Here is an 18,374-nt window from a genome sequence, read left to right on the forward strand (position 1 = left end):
AACGCATTTGGGTTCTGACTCGGACAAGTATGAGAGACTTTTTTGCGTCTAGTTCTTGAGTACACCCAAGAACACACCTCTCCCAACCGTGAAAGGCATGGAGGTGGATAACAGTCATTCTTTGGGATGGTCTTTTCTGGCAAGGGGGACAGGAACGACTGCGTACCGTATTGAGGGGAGGATGGGTGGGGCCATGTATCCGCGAGATCTTGGCCACAACCTCCTTCCTCAGTAAGAGCATTGAAGATGGGTCGTGGTGGGTCTTCCAGCATGACAACGACACGAAGCACACAGCCATGGCAACTAAGGAGTGGCTCCGTAAGAAGCATCTCAAGGTCTGGAGTGGCCTAGCCAGTCCTCCAGACCTGAAACCCAATAGAAAATCTTTGGAGGGAGCTGAAAGTCGTATTGCCAGCGACAAGCTTGCCTTCTCACCAAGCTGCTTGCCTATTGTCCTGTAGCCCATCCCAGCCTTGTGCAGGTCTACAATTTTATCCCGGATGTCCTTACACAGCTCTCTGGTCTTGGCCATTGTGGAGAGGTTGGAGTCTGTTTGATTGAGTGTGTGGACAGGTGTCTTTTATACAGGTAACGAGTTCAAACAGGTGCAGTTAATACAGGTAATGAGTGGAGAACAGGAGGTCTTCTTAAAGAAAAACTAACAGGTCTGTGAGAGCCAGAATTCTTACTGGTTGGTAGGTTATCAAATACTTATGTCATGCAATAAAATGCAAATTAATTACTTAAAAATCATACAATGTGATTTTCTGGATTTTTGTCTCTCACAGTTGAAGTGTACCTATGATAAAAATTACAGACCTCTACATGCTTTGTAAGTAGAAAAACCTGCAAAATCGGAAGTGTATCAAATACTTGTTCTCCCCACTGTATTTAGTTCAATTACCTTTGCCTTCTTGGTTACAGGAACAATGGTAGCCATCTTGAAGCATGTGGGGACAACAGACTGGAATAGGGAGCGATTGAATATGTCCGTAAACACACCAGCCAGCTGGTCTGCGCATGCTTTGAGAACGCGGCTAGGGATGCCGTCTGGGCCAGCAGCCTTGCGAGGGTTAAAATGTTTAAATGTTATACTCACGTCAGCCACGGAGAAGGAGGGGGGGGGGGTGCAGTCCTTGTTAGCGGACCGCGACAGTGGCACTGTATTATCGTCAAAGCGGGCAAAAAAGGTGTTTAGTTTGTCTGGAAGCGTGACGTCGGTTTCCATGACGTGGCTGGATTTCTTTTTGTAGTCCGTGATTTCCTGTAGACCCTGCCACATGCGTCTCGTGTCTGAGCCGTTGAATTGTGACTCCACCTTGTCCCTGTACTGGCATTTCGCTTGTTTAATTTCCTTGGAGGGAATAGCTACACTGTTTATATTCAGACATATTCCCAGACCTCTTTCCATGGTTAAATGCGGTGTTTTCAGTTTTGTGAGAATACTGCCATCCACGTTTWAAAAAAAAATATATATATTTATATATAACATCTCCAATGCACTTCTTTATAAAACGCACTCAATGAATCAGCGTATAGGTCGATGTTGTTCTGAGGCTGACCGGAACATATTCCAGTCCGCGTGATCAAAACAGTCTTGAAGCGTGGCTTCCGATTGGTCAGACCAGCATTGAATGGTTCTCGTCACTGGTACATCCTGTTTGAGTTTCGGCCTATAAGATTGAAGGAGCAAGATGGCGTCGTGGTCGGATTTGCCGAAGGGAGGGCGTTACATACATACATACTGTACATCTGAAATAGGTGTGATCTGATGAGCAGTATGATTACAGCAAAAACACACATACACCGACTGGCCAGGTTATTAGGTACACCACCCTGTTCTCAAAAATGGATCACTCCTACAGACAGTGGGTCATGTGGCCGTGGTTTGCTATATAAAGCAGGCAGACAGGCACGAGACATTCAGTTACTGTTCGATTGAACGTTAGAATGGGCAAAACGAGCGACCTAAGCGACTTTGAGCGTGGTATGATCGTCAGGGCCAGGCGTCGCTGTTCCAGTATCTCAGAAACGGATGAGAGAGGTGTCACATGAGTTGACGCTGGAGAGACGAAGCAGGTATGGGGAGTAACATTTAATAAATGACGGACATATAACGAGACAGGAATAGCGTCAGCATACAAAAAACAAAGACAAAAAACAATCAATGCAGCAGCGGGGAACAGAACTGGGGAACTGACAAATATAGGGGAGGRAAAAAACAGGTGATAAGTGAGTCCAGGCGAGTCCAATAACGCTGATGCGTGTGACGAGGGAGGGCAGGCGTGCGTGATGGATGGCAGGAGTGCGTGATGCAAGGCAATCTGGCGCCCTCAAGCACCAGGGGGAAGGAAGAGCGGGAGCAGACGTGACTGTACCCCCCCCCCACCCCCTCTAGGGGCGCCACCCGGCGTCCCATCTGGGCGAACTGGCCGAGACATGGGAGCTGGGCAAGCCGGTTAGGGCGTGGAAGCCTGACGAACCGGCAGGAGCGTGAGAGCCTGGCGAGCCGGCTGAGGCATGGGAGCATGACGATCCGGCTGAGGCAAGACGCTTGTCAATCCCGCTGAGGAAACCCGATGATCCGGTGGAGTGTGACGTGGGATGGGAAGCCGCCGACTCAACCGGGGCAAAGAAACCTCTCAAGCCAGCTAGGGCATGGAAGCCCGATGAGCTGGCTAGGCACCCCCGGTTCCATCGGTGGCAACCCAGAGCCGATGCCACCATACCAACCGGAACACCAGTACTTCCCGATGCTTCGTATGTATGGCTGCTACATTCTGTCACGTGTTGACGCTGGAGAGCCGAAGCAGGTACGGGGAGTAACATTTAATACATAACGGACATATAACGAGACAGGAACAGCGTCAGCAAACAGAAAACAAAGCAAAAACCATCAACGCAGCAGCGGGGAACAGAGCTGGGGAACTGACAAATATAGGGGAGGAAATGAACAGGTGATAGGTGAGTCCAGGTGAGTCCAATAACACTGATGCGTGTGACGAGGGATTTCTGTGCCACATTTTATTTGCCTTATTGCAAACAGAATGCATGTTTTGGAATCTTTTTTATTTTGTACAGGCTTCCTTCTTTTCACTCTGTCATTTAGGTTAGTATTGTGAGGTAACAACTGAAGATTGATCAACAACATTGCATTCTCCTATCACAGCCATTAAACTATGTAACTGATTTAAAGTCACCAATGGCCTCATGGTGAAGTCCTTGACCTGTTTCCTTCCTCTCTGGGAATTGAGTTAGGAAGGACACCTGTATCTTATTAGTGACTGGGTGTATTGATATGTACACCATCCAAAGTGTAATTAATAATTTCACTATGCCCAATGGGATGATCAATATTTTTACCCATCTTTACTAGTGTAACGAGTATTACCGAAGGTGGCTTCCCTTCCTGTTCGAGTGGCGCTCGGCGGTCGTCGTCGCCGGTCTACTAGCTGCCACCGATCCCTTTTTCCTTTTCGTTTGGTTTTGACWAATTKATTTCACCTGTTTATTGTTTGGTTGTTAGGGTGGTGCTATTTAAGTTCGTTTAGCCCGTTTCTGTTTGTGCGGGCTTGTCTTTCTGTTTTGTATGAGGTTGTTCGTTTATTTTGGGGTTTTCCACAGTCTGGAATAATTTTCCAGTGTGTACTTTATTCAAGTTGGATTTTTACGCCAATGTTTTTGACGTTACCAGTTGTTCTTCTGGTTGGACATTAAAGAGTGGTTTTTCCCCATATCTTTGCTCTCTGCGCCTGACTCCTCACAATTGTCCTCATTGATCGTAACANAGTTGTTCTTCTGGTTGGACATTAAAGAGTGGTTTTTCCCCATATCTTTGCTCTCTGCGCCTGACTCCTCACAATTGTCCTCATTGATCGTAACAACTAGGCATTGGAAAACCTCCCTAGTCGTTGTGGTTGAATCTGGGTTTGAAATTCACTGCTCGATTGAGGGACCTTAAAGATAGTTGTATGTGTGGGGTACAGAGATGAGATGGTCATTCAAAAATCATGACATTATTATTGCACACAGAGTGAGTCCATGCAGCTTATTATGTGAGTTAAGAAATGTTGTACTCCTGAACTTATTTAGGCTTGCCATAACGAAGGGGTTTAGTATTTATTGACTTAAGATATTTCAGCATTTAATTTCAATTAATTAGTAAACATTTCTAAAAACATAATTCCACTTTGACACATATGGGGTATTGTGTGTAGGCCAGTGACAAAACATCTAAATCTAATCCATTTTAAATTCAGGCTGTAACACAATTTTGGGGGGAAAAAGTCAAGGTGTGTGAATACTTTCTGAAGGCACTGTATCTAGTCCCCCCATTTTAAGGTGTCACGTTCGTCATATGAATCGGACCAAGGTGCAGCGTGGTATGCGTACATTCTTCTTTATTAAAGAAAGAACACTGAACAAACTAACAAAACAACAAAACGAACGAAACGTGAAGCTATATGAAATAGTGCAGACAGGCAACTAAACATAGAATAAGAACCCACAAACACCAAAGGGGAAATGGCTACCTAAATATGATCCCCAATCAGAGACAACGATAAACAGCTGCCTGATTGGGAACCATATCAGGCCACCATAAACATACAAATACCTAGACCTACAAAACCCTAGACATACAAAAACTAGCGTAATCCACCCTAGTCACACCCTGACCTAACCAAAATATAAAGAAAACAGAGATATCTCAGGTCAGGGCGTGACATAAGGCGTCATAAGTATTTCATCACATTCACTTATAGTGTGTTAAAGTAGTCAAAAGTTTTGTATTTGGTCGCATATTCAGCAGATATCAAATATTATACTCCCCAAAAATGCTAACCTCCACTGTTATTGGTAATGGTGAGACATTAGCATGTTTTGGGTATATTATCTTTGTGCCTCTGTAACTTTCTCACTCATTATTATTTACGATTCATTCACGATTATCTGTAATCATGGTAGCATCCACATTAATGTAGAAGTGGTCACAAACATATTATATTATTTTTTACAATAGAAGTGGTGTAGTCATTGCGTGCTAGGAAAATGGGACGAAATACTAAACATTTTACTACTTTATTACACTAATTTGTCCAAATACATATGACATCTGTCCATGCAACTTATGTGACTTGTTAAGCAAATGTTTACTCCTGAACTTATTCAGGCTTGCCCTAACAAAGAGGTTGAATACATTACTCTGTGTAATAAAAAGTACATTATATTAATGGCAGGGTTTTGGTGTGCTGTCTATAATGCTTATGTAGCAAGTCAGATGCACCAGTTAAATATGTGTGTGTGTGTGTGTGTGTGTGTGTGTGTGTGTGTGTGTGTGTGTGTGTGTGTGTGTGTGTGTGTGTGTGTGTGTGTGTGTGTGTGTGTGTGTGTGTGTGTGTGTGTGTGTGTGTGTGTGTGTGTGTGTGTGTGTGTGTGTGTGTGTGTGTGTGTGTGTGTGTGTACACCAGTGCCGTTGGCTGGGCTACCATGAGTATACTCCTCCGTCACTCTACTGGTGTACAGCCCATTCTCTGCTGCCTGTAGACTCTCTGGTGCTGTCCGTCTGAACATACAGTTTACCGGGGTAGAATAATCCATATTGACTCAAATATATTTACATGAAAAAGGCATGAGCTTCCCCCTTGGGGCGTGTCTAACCTGCCAGTGGCCTCGTGACATGCCAGTTCCAGAAGCTTGGCGGAGGTGTGGGCGTGGTCTCTCTGGTCTGGTGGTGGATCTGGATGGCCTCTCTCAACAGACCTGGAACGCATCAATGTCACATTAATTACATTCCACTTGTCCAATCTACTTATAGTCTTGTACAGTGTTGCACTGTTTGCTTACTATTAGATTGTGAAGTGTATATTCATATACAGTTTGGACACCCACTCATTCAAGGGTTTTTCTTTATTTTCTACATTGTAGTATAATAGTGAAGACATGACAACTATGAAATAGCACATATGGAATCATGTAGTAACCAAAAAAGTGTTAAACAAATCAAAATATATTTTATATTTGAGATTCTTCAAAGTAGCCACCCTTTGCCTTGATGACATCTTTACAGACTTGCCATTTCCTTATCAATCTACACACAATACCCCATAATGACAACACACAAACAGGTTTTTGGCATTTTAGCAAATGTATAAAAATACAAAAAACTGAAATATCACATTACATAAGTATTCAGACCCTTTACTCAGTTCTTTGTTGATGCACCTTTGGCAGCGATTACAGCCTTGAGTCTTCTTCGGTATGACGCTACAAGCTTGACACACCTGTATTTGTGGAGTTTCTCCCATTATTCTCTGCAGATCCTCTCAAGCTCTGTCAGGTTGGATGGGGGCGCGTTGCTGCAACGCTATTTTCAGGACTCTCCAGAGATGTTCAATCGGGTTCAAGTCCGGGCTCTGGCTGGGCCACAAGGACACTCAGAGACTTGTCCCGAAGCCATTCCTGCATTGTCTTGGCTGTGTGCTTAGGGTCGTTGTCCTGTTGGAAGGTGAAACCTTGCCCCAGTCTGAGGTCCTGAGCGCTCTGGGGCAGGTTTTCATCAAGGATCTCTGTACTTTTCTCCGTTCATCTTTCCCTCGATCCTGACTAGTCTCCCAGTCTCTGCCACTGAAAAACATCCCCACAGCATGATGCTGTCACCACCATGCTTCACCGTAGGATGTGACACTTGGCATTCAGGCAAAATAGTTCAATCTTGGTTTCATCAGGCCAGAGAATCTTGTTTCTCATGGTCTGAGAGTCCTTTAAGTGCCTTTTGGCAAACTCCAAGTGGGCTGTCATGTGCCTTTTACTGAGGAGTGGCTTCCATCTGGCCACTCTACCATAAAGGCCTGATGGGTTGTCCTTCTGGAAGGTTCTAACATCTCCACAGAGGAACTCTGGAGCTCTGTCAGAGTGACCATCGGGTTTTTGGTCACCTTCCTGACCAAGGCCCTTCTCCCCCAATTGCTCAGTTTGCCCGGGYRGCCAGCTCTAGGAAGAGTCTTGGTGGTTCCAAAGTTCTACCATTTAAGAATGATGGAGGCCACTGTGTTCTTGGGGACCTTCAACGCTGCAGAAATATTTTGGTACCCTTCCCAAGATCTGTGCCTTGACACAATTCTGGCGTCTCGGAGCGCTACGGACAATTCCTTCGACCTTATGCCTTGGTTTTTGCTCTGATATGCACTGTCAACTGTGAGACCTTATATAAACAGGTGTGTGCCTTTCCAAATCATCTCCAATCAATTGAATTTACCACAGGTGGACTCCAATCAAGTTGTATAAACATCTCAAGGATGATCAATGGAAACAGGAGGCACCTGTGCTCAATTTCGAGTCTCATAGCAAAAGGTCTGAATGCAAAGGGCTCCCGAGTGTCGCAGCGGTCTAAGGCACTGCATCACAGTGCTAGAGGCATCACCACAGACCCTGGTTCGATACAGGGCTGTATCACAACCGGCCGTGGTCGAGAGTCCTATAGGGCGGCACACAATTCACCCAGCTTCGCCCGGGTTAAGGGAGGGTTTGGCCGGGGTAGGCCATCATTGTAAATAAGAATTTGTTCTTAACTGACGTGCCTAGTTAAATAAAGGTTAGATAAAAGTACTTATGTAAATAAGGTATTTCTGTTTTTGTTTTTTATACATTTGCAAAAAGTTCTAAAAACCTATTTTCGTTTTGTGTGTAGTTTTAATACATTTTTTGAATATGGCGTAACAAAATGTGGAAAAAGTTAAGGGATCTGAAAACTTTCTGAATGCACTGTATGTCTCGGAAAATGTACCTCAATCCAGGGATGAAAATGTTTTGTACTCCGAATTGTCCCATTATCCCAACTGTTACACTGAGAAGATGGAAAGACTGCTAGTTTCTCCGGAAAATTGTCCTTTTCATCTTCATGCTAGCTAGCAGTAGCCACAGCGAGCCATTATGGAATGGCACTTTGTGTTGACAACACAGGACCTGAWTGGCTGACACTGCCAATCCAAAATGGCTGCGGTGGATTCTGCTACCTAGCAGGATAGTTCTGAATGAATCGTGAATATTGATAACTGAGATAGTTAGACACACAAGTATCATACCCCTCCAAAATGCTAACTTCCCTGTTACTGTCATGGTGTCATGTCTTGGGGGTGTGATATTTGTGTGTCTGTAACTTTCTCACTCATCATTATTCACGATTCATTCAGAACTATCCATAATCATAGGAGCATCCACATTAATGTAGAAGTGTTAATACATCTATTCTATTCTTTTTTTACAATAAATGTGACTCCCAAATGACACAATACATTATTTACCATTAATTTATATTGGGCACAAAATAATCTGAAACACAACCAAAACAAACAGCAAATGAAACCAACAAGTTTGTATAGTTTTATGTAATTGGGGTGGCAGGTAGCCTAGTGGTTAGAGCGTTGGGCCAGTAACTGAAAGGTTGTTAGATCGAATCCCGGAGCTGACTTGGTTCAAATCTGTTGTTCTGTCCCTGAACAAAGCAGTTAACCCACTGTTCCTAGGCCATCATTGTAAATAAGAATTTGTTCTTAACTGACTTGCCTAGTTAAATAAAGGTAAAATCATTGCATGCTAGGTATATGGGAACAATACAAACTTTTGACTACTTTAATATACATATACTTTAAGTGAATTCATCCCAATACTTTTGGTCCCCTAAAATAGGGGGGACTATGTACAAAAGGTGCTGTATTTTCTAAACAGTTCACCTGTTATCGATGAAAATACCCCTCAAATTAAAGCTGACCGTATGCACTTCAACCGCATAGTCATTGTATCATTTCAAATACAAAGTGCTAGAGTACCGAGTCAAAACAACCAAAAATGTGTCACTGTCCCAATACTTTTGGATCTCACTGTATATAAATCCTGGATTGCTGATGCTATGTATTGGCCAATCAGAGGCTTTGAAGCCACCGCTCGGCCACATTGGCACTCCCCAGAAGAGGCAGTCCTCCATAGGAATGAATGGAATTCTACAGTATTTAAATGTAATGTAATTTTAAGGACAAAATAACATGTATTTAAGTATTTTTGTTGTTGTAGTAGGGACAGTAACATTACTACTTTCAAAAAATAGAACACTAATGATTTTTTTATATAAAAATTTTTATTAAAATTTTTGTTTAGCTCACATAATATAATTTAAAAGTATGCATGGGACGAAATACTCCGTGTCTGTAATAGAATAAACATGTCAAAAACAAATGTAGACATTAAGAAATGCATTTTTATAGCTTCCAAAATATTTTTTACAACGSTGCGGGAGTGCCAAGATGGAGGCACTGTGGCTTCAAAACAAATCATTGGTGTGTATTCTGTTYGAAGGTGACCATTTTGGGGACCATGCTGTCTTGAGCAATTGTTTTGGGTCAAATCTGCTCAGAAGTTATGCTTGTTTCTCTGTATCGGTATTTGTTCATTCTAATTTGACCGAATATTTATAGAAAGTTATTGCACTGAAGTAATATATTTTTTGTTTGCAGTTTATTCTGTGTTTGGAGAGATGTGTATGGTGGTCCAAGCAGTATATTGAACACGTTCTCCATTGAGGTGATTGTCTTTTGTAAAAAGCACTATAGCATTTTATAAAGTAAGAGCCATCCAGTGAAAGGAACTAAGATATGTAGATGTTACACTATGGAGACCCATACAAAAATAGAAAACTTTATTTTGATAAGTAAWCTCGCCCAGCAGCCGGCTCTATCTCTGAGCAGTAGCAATTCAGCATAGGGACGAGGTTAGGAGTAATAACACAAATACAGAATACATTTCACATTTTCAGCTGCAGAATGTTAGGGCTACACATTACAATACATGATAATCTATTACATAAAACAACCATCAAACCACTTCAAATACAAAATAGTCTGAAATGCACCCTAATTTCCAAAATTAGACAAAATACTGTGAATTCATAAAATACAATGTATTAAATAAAGGTCATTGATGACCATATTAAAATCAAGCATGTTGATACATTACATCCCAAAATGGCAGTACTAAATTATGATTATAAAGGCTGTAGACTCTTGTGTGTCCATTCTAGACAGTGAGGTACGTTCGAATGATACCAGTTAAGACAGATATGGAGGCTCGTGTCAGTCACAGTTCTTTCCACTTTTGAAATCCACTTTCATCATTTTTCTACCCATCTCCCTCTCCTCTTCCAATCTTCTCTGACATGTGTATCCCCTGTGTCCTCTAATTGGACGTTATCTGTAATCATGGTAGGATCCACATTGATGTATAAGTGTTTAGAAAAATATTATATTCTTATTTACAATAAAAGTGACTCCAAAATTATACAATACTTTACTTACTATTAATTTCTGTTGGGCACAAAATAATCTGAAACACAAACAAAACAAACAGCAAATGCATCCAACAAGTTCGTAGAGTCACAAGTTTGATCATTGCGTGCTAAGAATATGGGACCAAATACAAAACTTTAAAATACTTTAATACACGTACAGTGAAAAAGTATTTGCCCCCTTTCAGATTTTCTCTTTTTTTGCATATTTTTTATACTAAATGTTATCAGATCTTCAACCAAAACCTAATATTAGAGGGAACCTGTTTTGTTTAATTAACAAAGTTATGCAACACCCAATTTCCGTGTGAAAAAGCCCCCTTACACAATAACTGGTTGTGACACCTTTAGCTGCAATGACTGCAACTACATGCTTCCTTTAGTTGTTGATCAGTCTCTCACATCACTGTGGAGGAATTTTGGCCCACTCTTGAATGCAGAACTGCTTTAACTCAGCGACATTTGTAGGTTTTCAACAATGAACTGCTCGTTTCAAGTCCTGCCACCACATCTCAATTGGGATTAGGTCTGGACTTTGACTAGGCCATTCCAGAACTTCAAATGTGTTGCTTTTTAACCATTTTCATGTAGACTTGGTTGTGTGTTTTGGATCATTGTCTTGCCGCATGACCCAGCTGTGCTTCAGCCTGAAGTTCTCCTGTAGAATTCTCTGATACAGAGCAGAATTCATTGTCACTGTCCCAATTATTTTGGAGCTCACTGTATGTACGAAAATATCCTCAAATAAAAGCTGATTTTCTGAACTGTCACCTTATATAAAAGAAATCCAAAAGAAATCCAAAATGTTGGAGTATAAAGCTAAATTAAACATTCTAGCTTCACTGTACAAATAAATACGTAGGGGAGTGCATGTGTGCCTTTCTACAATATCTATTTACAGTAGCCTATCTACCTAACATGAACCATGTACATGTATGTGCACTCACAAGCAGGTCACTCTTGGTTCCGACCAGGAAAACCTAACACGAGCCAGGTTCATTCTCCCTCATGGCCTCCTCTAACCATTGCCTGCGAGAGATAAATATACATTTAATTTGAGATACAATTTGACTTTGATTGTTCAGATTTATCTTTGTATTGTGCTCACTCTTGATGTTATAATCTATTAAATAAACTTACCGTGTGTGCTGCAGGGTCTTAATGTCTGCCATGTCAAACAGCAACAGTGAACCCCGCAGGGTTTCCATATTCTACTCTACAAAGGTATTTCACTGGCTGTCTCGGTTTAACCCGGAACTCCTCTGTAGTATGCTGAAGCGATGCATTTTACATTTTCCGGACATCTGTGTCCCAGCTATGTAGAGGAGGGGGAAAAAATGATTACCTGCATACAAGTAAATAAGTATAATGTCTCTAATCAAATAATAAAGCACAAAATCAAACCAGACCATGACCCTCTCTCACATCTGAAGGTAGAATGGAGCTCCTGAGAGCTCAAAGCTCTCAATCTCAAAGTCACCTCCAATGGTGGCCCTGTAGTCTCTGGTAAATACATCTTTGAGAACCTGAAAGTGCAGCACAGAATATACAAGCATGTTAGGAGGCTGTTTACCACCTAAAAGGAAGATGAAATGTTGCATCTTTATTTAACTAGGCAAGTCAGTTAAGAACAAATTATTATTTTCAATGACAGCCTAGTGGGTTAACTGCCTTGTTCAGGGGAAGAACAACAGATTGTTACCTTGGGGATTCGATCTTGCAACCTTCTGGTTACTAGTCGAAAGCTCAAACCACTAGGCTACCTGCCACCCCAAGTAGTCTGGTCAAAAGCTGAATACTTTACTGGTTGATTAGACAGGTCTTGCCCACATTCAGATCGCCAACAACCACTGCTTTGAACATTTTCAGTCTGTCCCATCTTCAAACGAAATATTTAACATCTGAAACCACTGTTGCTTTTCCAGATGAATTCAATATTAATCAATCAGTGAATCAGTCAGACTTTAATCAAAAAATTCCCCTAACGAGGCAACTCACCCCTGATGCCTGTTGGCGCTGCCTTTACAGACAACCTTTGCCTGAGTATTCCAGTCCTCCATCTGCAGACAGGCCTGTAGAGTATAACACTGGAAACAACTGTAGCATCGACGTTAACCCACATCACTCTCAATGACATGCAATCACACAGAAGAGTTTATGCATTGTTTGGTATCTGTAATGAAAACAATAATGCAGCACTGACATTGATCTTGTTATGAGCGTCCATCTGACATGCTGATGGCATTTTTTATTGTGTTCCATGAAAATACCAGCTGTCTCTGAAGTCTCTGTGTTCAATTTATTCTTGTTGACATCACTGTAAAAGCCCTTCTCATATCCAGCATTATAAAATGTCACTTAAACTCCCCTGAACTTTTAATTTAATATATTTTTGAAAAGGCGCCAAGAGACTGTAGGGGAAAGTATTCCTATGTAGCCAAATCATTGCGTATTGGGAATATGTCTGTCTTGCCACATCCTCTGAAGCCTTTGCAGCCCTGAGGGGGGTGTACGCCAGTGCGGCTTTCCCGAGCCACTAAAACACTATGGTAGCTTTGAGTTGGTCCAGATGGCCAGTTGGCTGGTAGCAGGCTGATGGTGTGTTGTTTAGATACCTTTGGGAATTTGGATATGACCTTGTCTCTGCTCACAGGTGATGGGAAGTGCATCATCCCGTACCTTGTCTCCTGCATTATGGTAGGGCTGTGCGATGATCAACCTGTGAACGAGAATCCTGGCCATGRCTACTGCAATGTACTGAATAGCTACACTATATATACAAAAGTATGTGGACACCCCTTCAAATTTGTGGATTTAGGTTAGGGGTATAAAATCGAGCACCCAGCCATGCAATCTCAAAAGAAACAACAAAACATTGGCAGTAGAATGGCCTTACTGAAAAGCTCAGTGACTTTCAACGTGGCACTGTCATAGGATGCCACCTTTCCGACAAGTCAGTTTGTCAAATTTCTGCCCTGCTAGAGCAGCCCCGGTCAACTGTAAGTTCTGTTATTGAAGTGGAAACGGATCAACAATGGCCTAGGATATAAGTGGTAGGGCCACACAAGCTCACAGAATGGGACCGCTAAGTGCTGAAGCGCGTAAAAATCGTCTTTCCTCGGTTGCAACACTCACTACCGAGTTCCAAACTGCCTCTGGAAGCAACGTCAGTCAGCACAAGAACTGTTCGTCGGGAGCTTCATGAAATGGGTTTGCATGGCCGACAGCCGCACAAAAGCCGAAGAACACCGTGCTAAATGCGAAGTGTCGCCTGGAGTGTTGTGAACCTCGCCACCATTGGACTCTGGAAGAGTGAAAATGCTTTCTCTGGAGTGATGAATTACGCTTCACCATCTGGCAGTCGAATCTGGGTTTGGCAGATGCCAGGAGAACGCTACCTGCCTGAATGCATAGTGCCAGCTGTAAAGTTTGGTGGAGGAGGAATAATTGTCTGGGGCTGTTTTTCATGGTTCAGGCTCCATAGTTCCAGTGAAAGGAAATCTTAAAGCTGCAGCAGCCTCAACACACTTACTTCTGCAACTATGTCTAGTTGGTCAGAAAAGTATGGTAAGTTACAGAGTGAGTGTCTTTTATAACTGCATAGGTGGTTAGCCAGCTAACTGCTAGATAATGAACTGCAATTATCATTAACCATTCTTATCTAGCTAGCTACAGTAGTTACATATCTGTCAGATGTAAAGTAAGCAGGACTGTGGCATGTCAGAAACAATGCAAGCTAGCTCACATTAGCTAGATCCCGCTAGCTAGCAAGCTATTGCCTACAGRTGTAACTCAGAGGTGAAGCCTACTTTCTGAGTTAAGCAATAGTTGATACTTTCATTTAGCTAGCTTGCTACCTAGGCTAATCACCCTATTTGAAGCAGTTTGGCTGCAAAATTATCCCGGCCTCACAGGCTGCATCTGGCTAAGCTAGCAGCTAACTATAGTCAAATMAAATCAAATGTTATTAGTCACATGCGCCAAATACAACAGCTGTAGATCTTATAGTGAAATGCTTACTGACGAGCCCCTAACCAACAATGCAGTTTAAAAAAAAGATAAGAATAAGAAATAAAAGTAACAAGTAATTAAAGAGCAGCAGTAACATAACAATAGCGAGACTATATACAGGGGGGGTACGGGTACAGAGTCAATGTGCGGGGGCACCGGTTAGTTGAGGTAATATGTACATGAAGGTAGAGTTATTAAAGTGACAATAATAGATGATAACAACAGAGAGTAGCAGCGGTGTAAAATAATAGRAGGGGGGGCAATGCAAATAGTCATGGTGGTATTTTTATTAATTGTTCAGCAGTCTTATAGCTTGGGGGTAGAAGCTGTTAAGGAGCCTTTTGGACCTAGACTTGGCGCTCCGGGAGAATAGTCTAGACTGAAGTCTTTGACAATTTTTAGGGCCTTCCTCTGACACCGCCTGGTATAGAGGTCCTGGATGGCAGGAAACTTGGCCCCAGTTTGTACTGGGCCGTTCGCACTACCCTCGGTAGTGCCTTGCAGTTGGAGGCCAAGCAGTTGCCATACCAGGCAGTGATGCAACCAGTCAGGATGCTCTCGATGGTGCAGGTGTAGAACCTTTTGATGATCTGAGGACCCATGCCAAATCTTTTCAGTTTCCTGAGGGGAAATAGGTTTTGTCGTGCCCTCTTCACGACTGTCTTGGCGTGCTTGGACCATGTTAGTTTGTTGGTGATGTGGACACCAAGGAACTTCAAGCTCTCGACCTGCTCCACTGCAGCCCCGTCAATGACAATGGGAGCGTGCTCGATCCTCTTTTTCCTGTAGTCCACAATCATCTCCTTTGTCTTGAGGGAGATGATGTTGTCCTGGCACCACACGGCCAGGTCTCTGACCTCCTCCCTATAGGCTGTCTCGTTGTTGCCTGTGATCAGGCCTACCACTGTTGTTTCATCGGCAAACTTGGTGTTCTGCCATTATGATGGTGTTGGAGTCGTGCCTGGCCGTGCAGTCATGAGTGAACATGGAGTACAGGAGGGGACTGAGCACACACCTCTGAGGGGCCCCTGTGTTGAGGATCATCGTGGCAGATGTGTTGTTACCTACCCTTACCACCTGGGGGCGGCCTGTCGCAAAGTCCAGGATTCAGATTCAGCAGAGGGAGGTGTTTAGTCCCACGGTCCTTAGCATATTGATGGGCTTCGAGGGCACTATGGTGTTGAACGCTGAGCTGTAGTCAATGAATAGCATTCTCACATAGGTGTTCCTTTTGTCCAGGTGGGAAAGGGCAGTGTGGAGTGCAATAGAGATTGCATCATCTGTGGATCTGTTGGGGCGGTATGCAAATTGGAGTGGGTCTAGGGTTTCTGGGATAATGGTGTTGATGTATAGGAGCATGTTGTCGTTGATGTCATTATGGAATAAGTCGAGGTTGCAATTGTTAGTGAAATGATACGTGGTGCCATAATATAAATAATAGCTTATCTATAAATTCACATGGATGCCATGTAATTTGTCATAACCATTATCACAAAATGCAGTGCATATTCTTTTTATTCAAGTCAATTGGCCAAATCGTAAAAAATCATGAAAACAAACTGTTACTTTTTGGTCTTAATTTAAGGTTAGGTATACATTTATCAKTGTGCTTAGGTTAGGCTTAGGTTTAAAATCAAATTTTAAGAAGGGAAATCGGAGAAGTAGGTAGGATGTATGACTTTGTGGCTGTGGTAACTAGTGATGACCGCTCATTTACAGGCATGTATCATTCATCCAGGTTGAGACTTGCAATCAGCAGGAACATGGAGCACTCCATGTTATATGCCATTAAGTCATGATATCATTTTTTACTTTATATCGTATTATATCATTTCAAGAACTAATACAATGGTCTACTCCTGGAGTAACTCCCTGTCAAAGAGACTTTGATAAGAAGGCAAGGCAGGACGCCCTAGACCAGTGGTAGGTCATGGAGTGAGGGCACTCTCTTTCAAGTACACTCACTACATCTATCCATCTCTCTCTAGGTGCTACAGAGACAGCCTGGTCCAAGTACCTCCAGAGCCTTCTGACCAACTTCCTGCGATCTCTCCAGAGCACAGAGAAGTAAGCACCACTCATAATGGTATACTATGGCAGTCTGCTTGTGTGATGCTGGCATATTATCCAGGGCCAATGGTTGGATTGGATTTACTGTACTCACTCTAACTCATGCTCTCTCCTCCCTGTAAGTCTCCCAGACTTGTATCCAAACTAACATGTGTCCATCCCCCTTCACTCCAGGTGAGACTGCTGGACTCTGGAACTCTGGAGCAGCATCAAACCTGCCACCCTGTTGTCAGCTATCCGCAGGCTTTCAATGGCCACATTTTGGGGATGACCAAATGCAATAGTTTTGTATGAACAAGTCATTTACATTGTTTTATTTTAAGATAACAAAACACAAACTTTTTCATAGCATGTTTGTCATGTTGGTCTTCACATTTTTACTAACTTTTGTGATTACTTAAACATCCAGACAAATATACTTAGAGTATGATTTAAAAAGTCTAAAATAAATTCAAGTGTCTACAGTGAATACATTTGTGTTAATATATATCATACAGGTTTCACACCTATATCCCAGACAAGATTAAAGAATGGGACAAAGTGAATATAAGTCGGCGCTTGCGTCCGTAGCAGTTTGTATATACAACATCCGGCGCCGAAACGAGATGGCCGCCTCGCTTCGCGTTCCTTGGAAAATATGCAGTATTTTGTTTTTTTATGTGTTATTTCTTACATCGGTACCCTAGGTAATCTTAGGTTTCATTACATACAGTCGGGAGGAACTACTGAATATACGATTAACGTCAACTCATCATCGTTCCTACCAGGAATATGACTTTCCCGAAACGGATCCAGTGTTTTGCTTGCCCTTCCACCCAATACAATGGATCTGATCCCAGCCGGCGACCCCTGTGCGACGCCGTAAAAGGGGCAAACGAGGCGGTCTCCTGGCCAGGCTTCGGAGACGGGCACATCGCGCTCCACTCCCTAGCATACTACTCGCCAATGTCCAGTCTCTTGACAATAAGGTTGATGAAATCCGAGCACGGGTAGCATTCCAGAGAGACATCAGGGATTGCAACGTGCTCTGCTTCACGGAAACATGGCTAACTCAAGAGACGCTAACGGAGTCGGTGCAGCCAGCTGGTTTCTTCATGCATCGCGCCGACAGAAACAACATCTTTCTGGTAAGAAGAGGGGCGGGGGGTATGCCTTATGATTAACGAGACGTGGTGTGATCATCATAACAACACACAGGAACTCAAGTCATTCTGTTCACCTGATCTAGAACTCCTCACAATAAATGTCGACCGCATTATCTACCAAGGGAATTCTCTTCAATCATAATCACAGCCGTATATATTCCCCCCAAGCAGACACATCGATGCCTGAACGAACTTTATCTGACTCTTTGTAAACTGGAAACCACACACCCTGAGGCTGCATTCATCGTAGCTGGGGATTTTAACAAGGCTAATCTAAAAACAAAACTCCCTAAATTCTATCAGCATATCGATTGTGCTACCAGGGCTGGAAAAACCTAGATCATTGTTATACTAATTTCCGCGACGCATATAAGGCCCTCCCCCGCCCCCCTTTCGGAAAAGCTGACCACGACTCCATTTTGTTGATTCCAGCCTACAAACAGAAACTAAAACAACAAGCTCCCGCGCTCAGGTCTGTTCAACGCTGTCCGACCAATCTGATTCCACGCTTCAAGACTGCTTCGATCACGCGGATTGGAATATGTTCCGCATTGCGTCCAACAACAATATTGACGAATATGCTGATTCGGTGAGCGAGTTCATTAGGAAGTGCATTGACGATGTCGTACCACAGCAACGATTAAACATTCCAAACCAGAAACCGTGGATTGACGGCAGCATTCGCGTGAAATCGAAAGCGCGAACCACTGCTTTTAACCAGGGCAAGGTGACCGGAAGCATGACCGAATACAAACAGTGTAGCTATTCTCTCCGCAAGGCAATCAAACAGGCTAAGTCCCAGTACAGAGACAAAA

The 18,374-nt window shown here is 42.9% G+C and overlaps 1 long non-coding RNA gene and 1 pseudogene across 1 annotated transcript; one reads left to right on the forward strand and one right to left on the reverse strand.

The window, feature by feature from the left end:
• Window positions 1-2,394: 2,394 nt before the first annotated feature.
• Window positions 2,395-13,107, reverse strand: LOC111963691 (ras-related protein Rab-36-like; annotated as a pseudogene).
• A 108-nt stretch (window positions 13,108-13,215) lies between these two features.
• Window positions 13,216-16,883, forward strand: LOC111963659 (uncharacterized). The gene is made up of 3 exons (XR_002877287.3): window positions 13,216-13,900; window positions 16,333-16,411; window positions 16,589-16,883. It is a non-coding gene; the product is annotated as an uncharacterized lncRNA (long non-coding RNA).
• The last annotated feature ends 1,491 nt before the right edge of the window (window positions 16,884-18,374 follow it).

Source organism: Salvelinus sp. IW2-2015, linkage group LG5 (assembly GCF_002910315.2).
Source record: "Salvelinus sp. IW2-2015 linkage group LG5, ASM291031v2, whole genome shotgun sequence".
Taxonomy (NCBI): Eukaryota; Metazoa; Chordata; class Actinopteri; order Salmoniformes; family Salmonidae; genus Salvelinus; species Salvelinus sp. IW2-2015.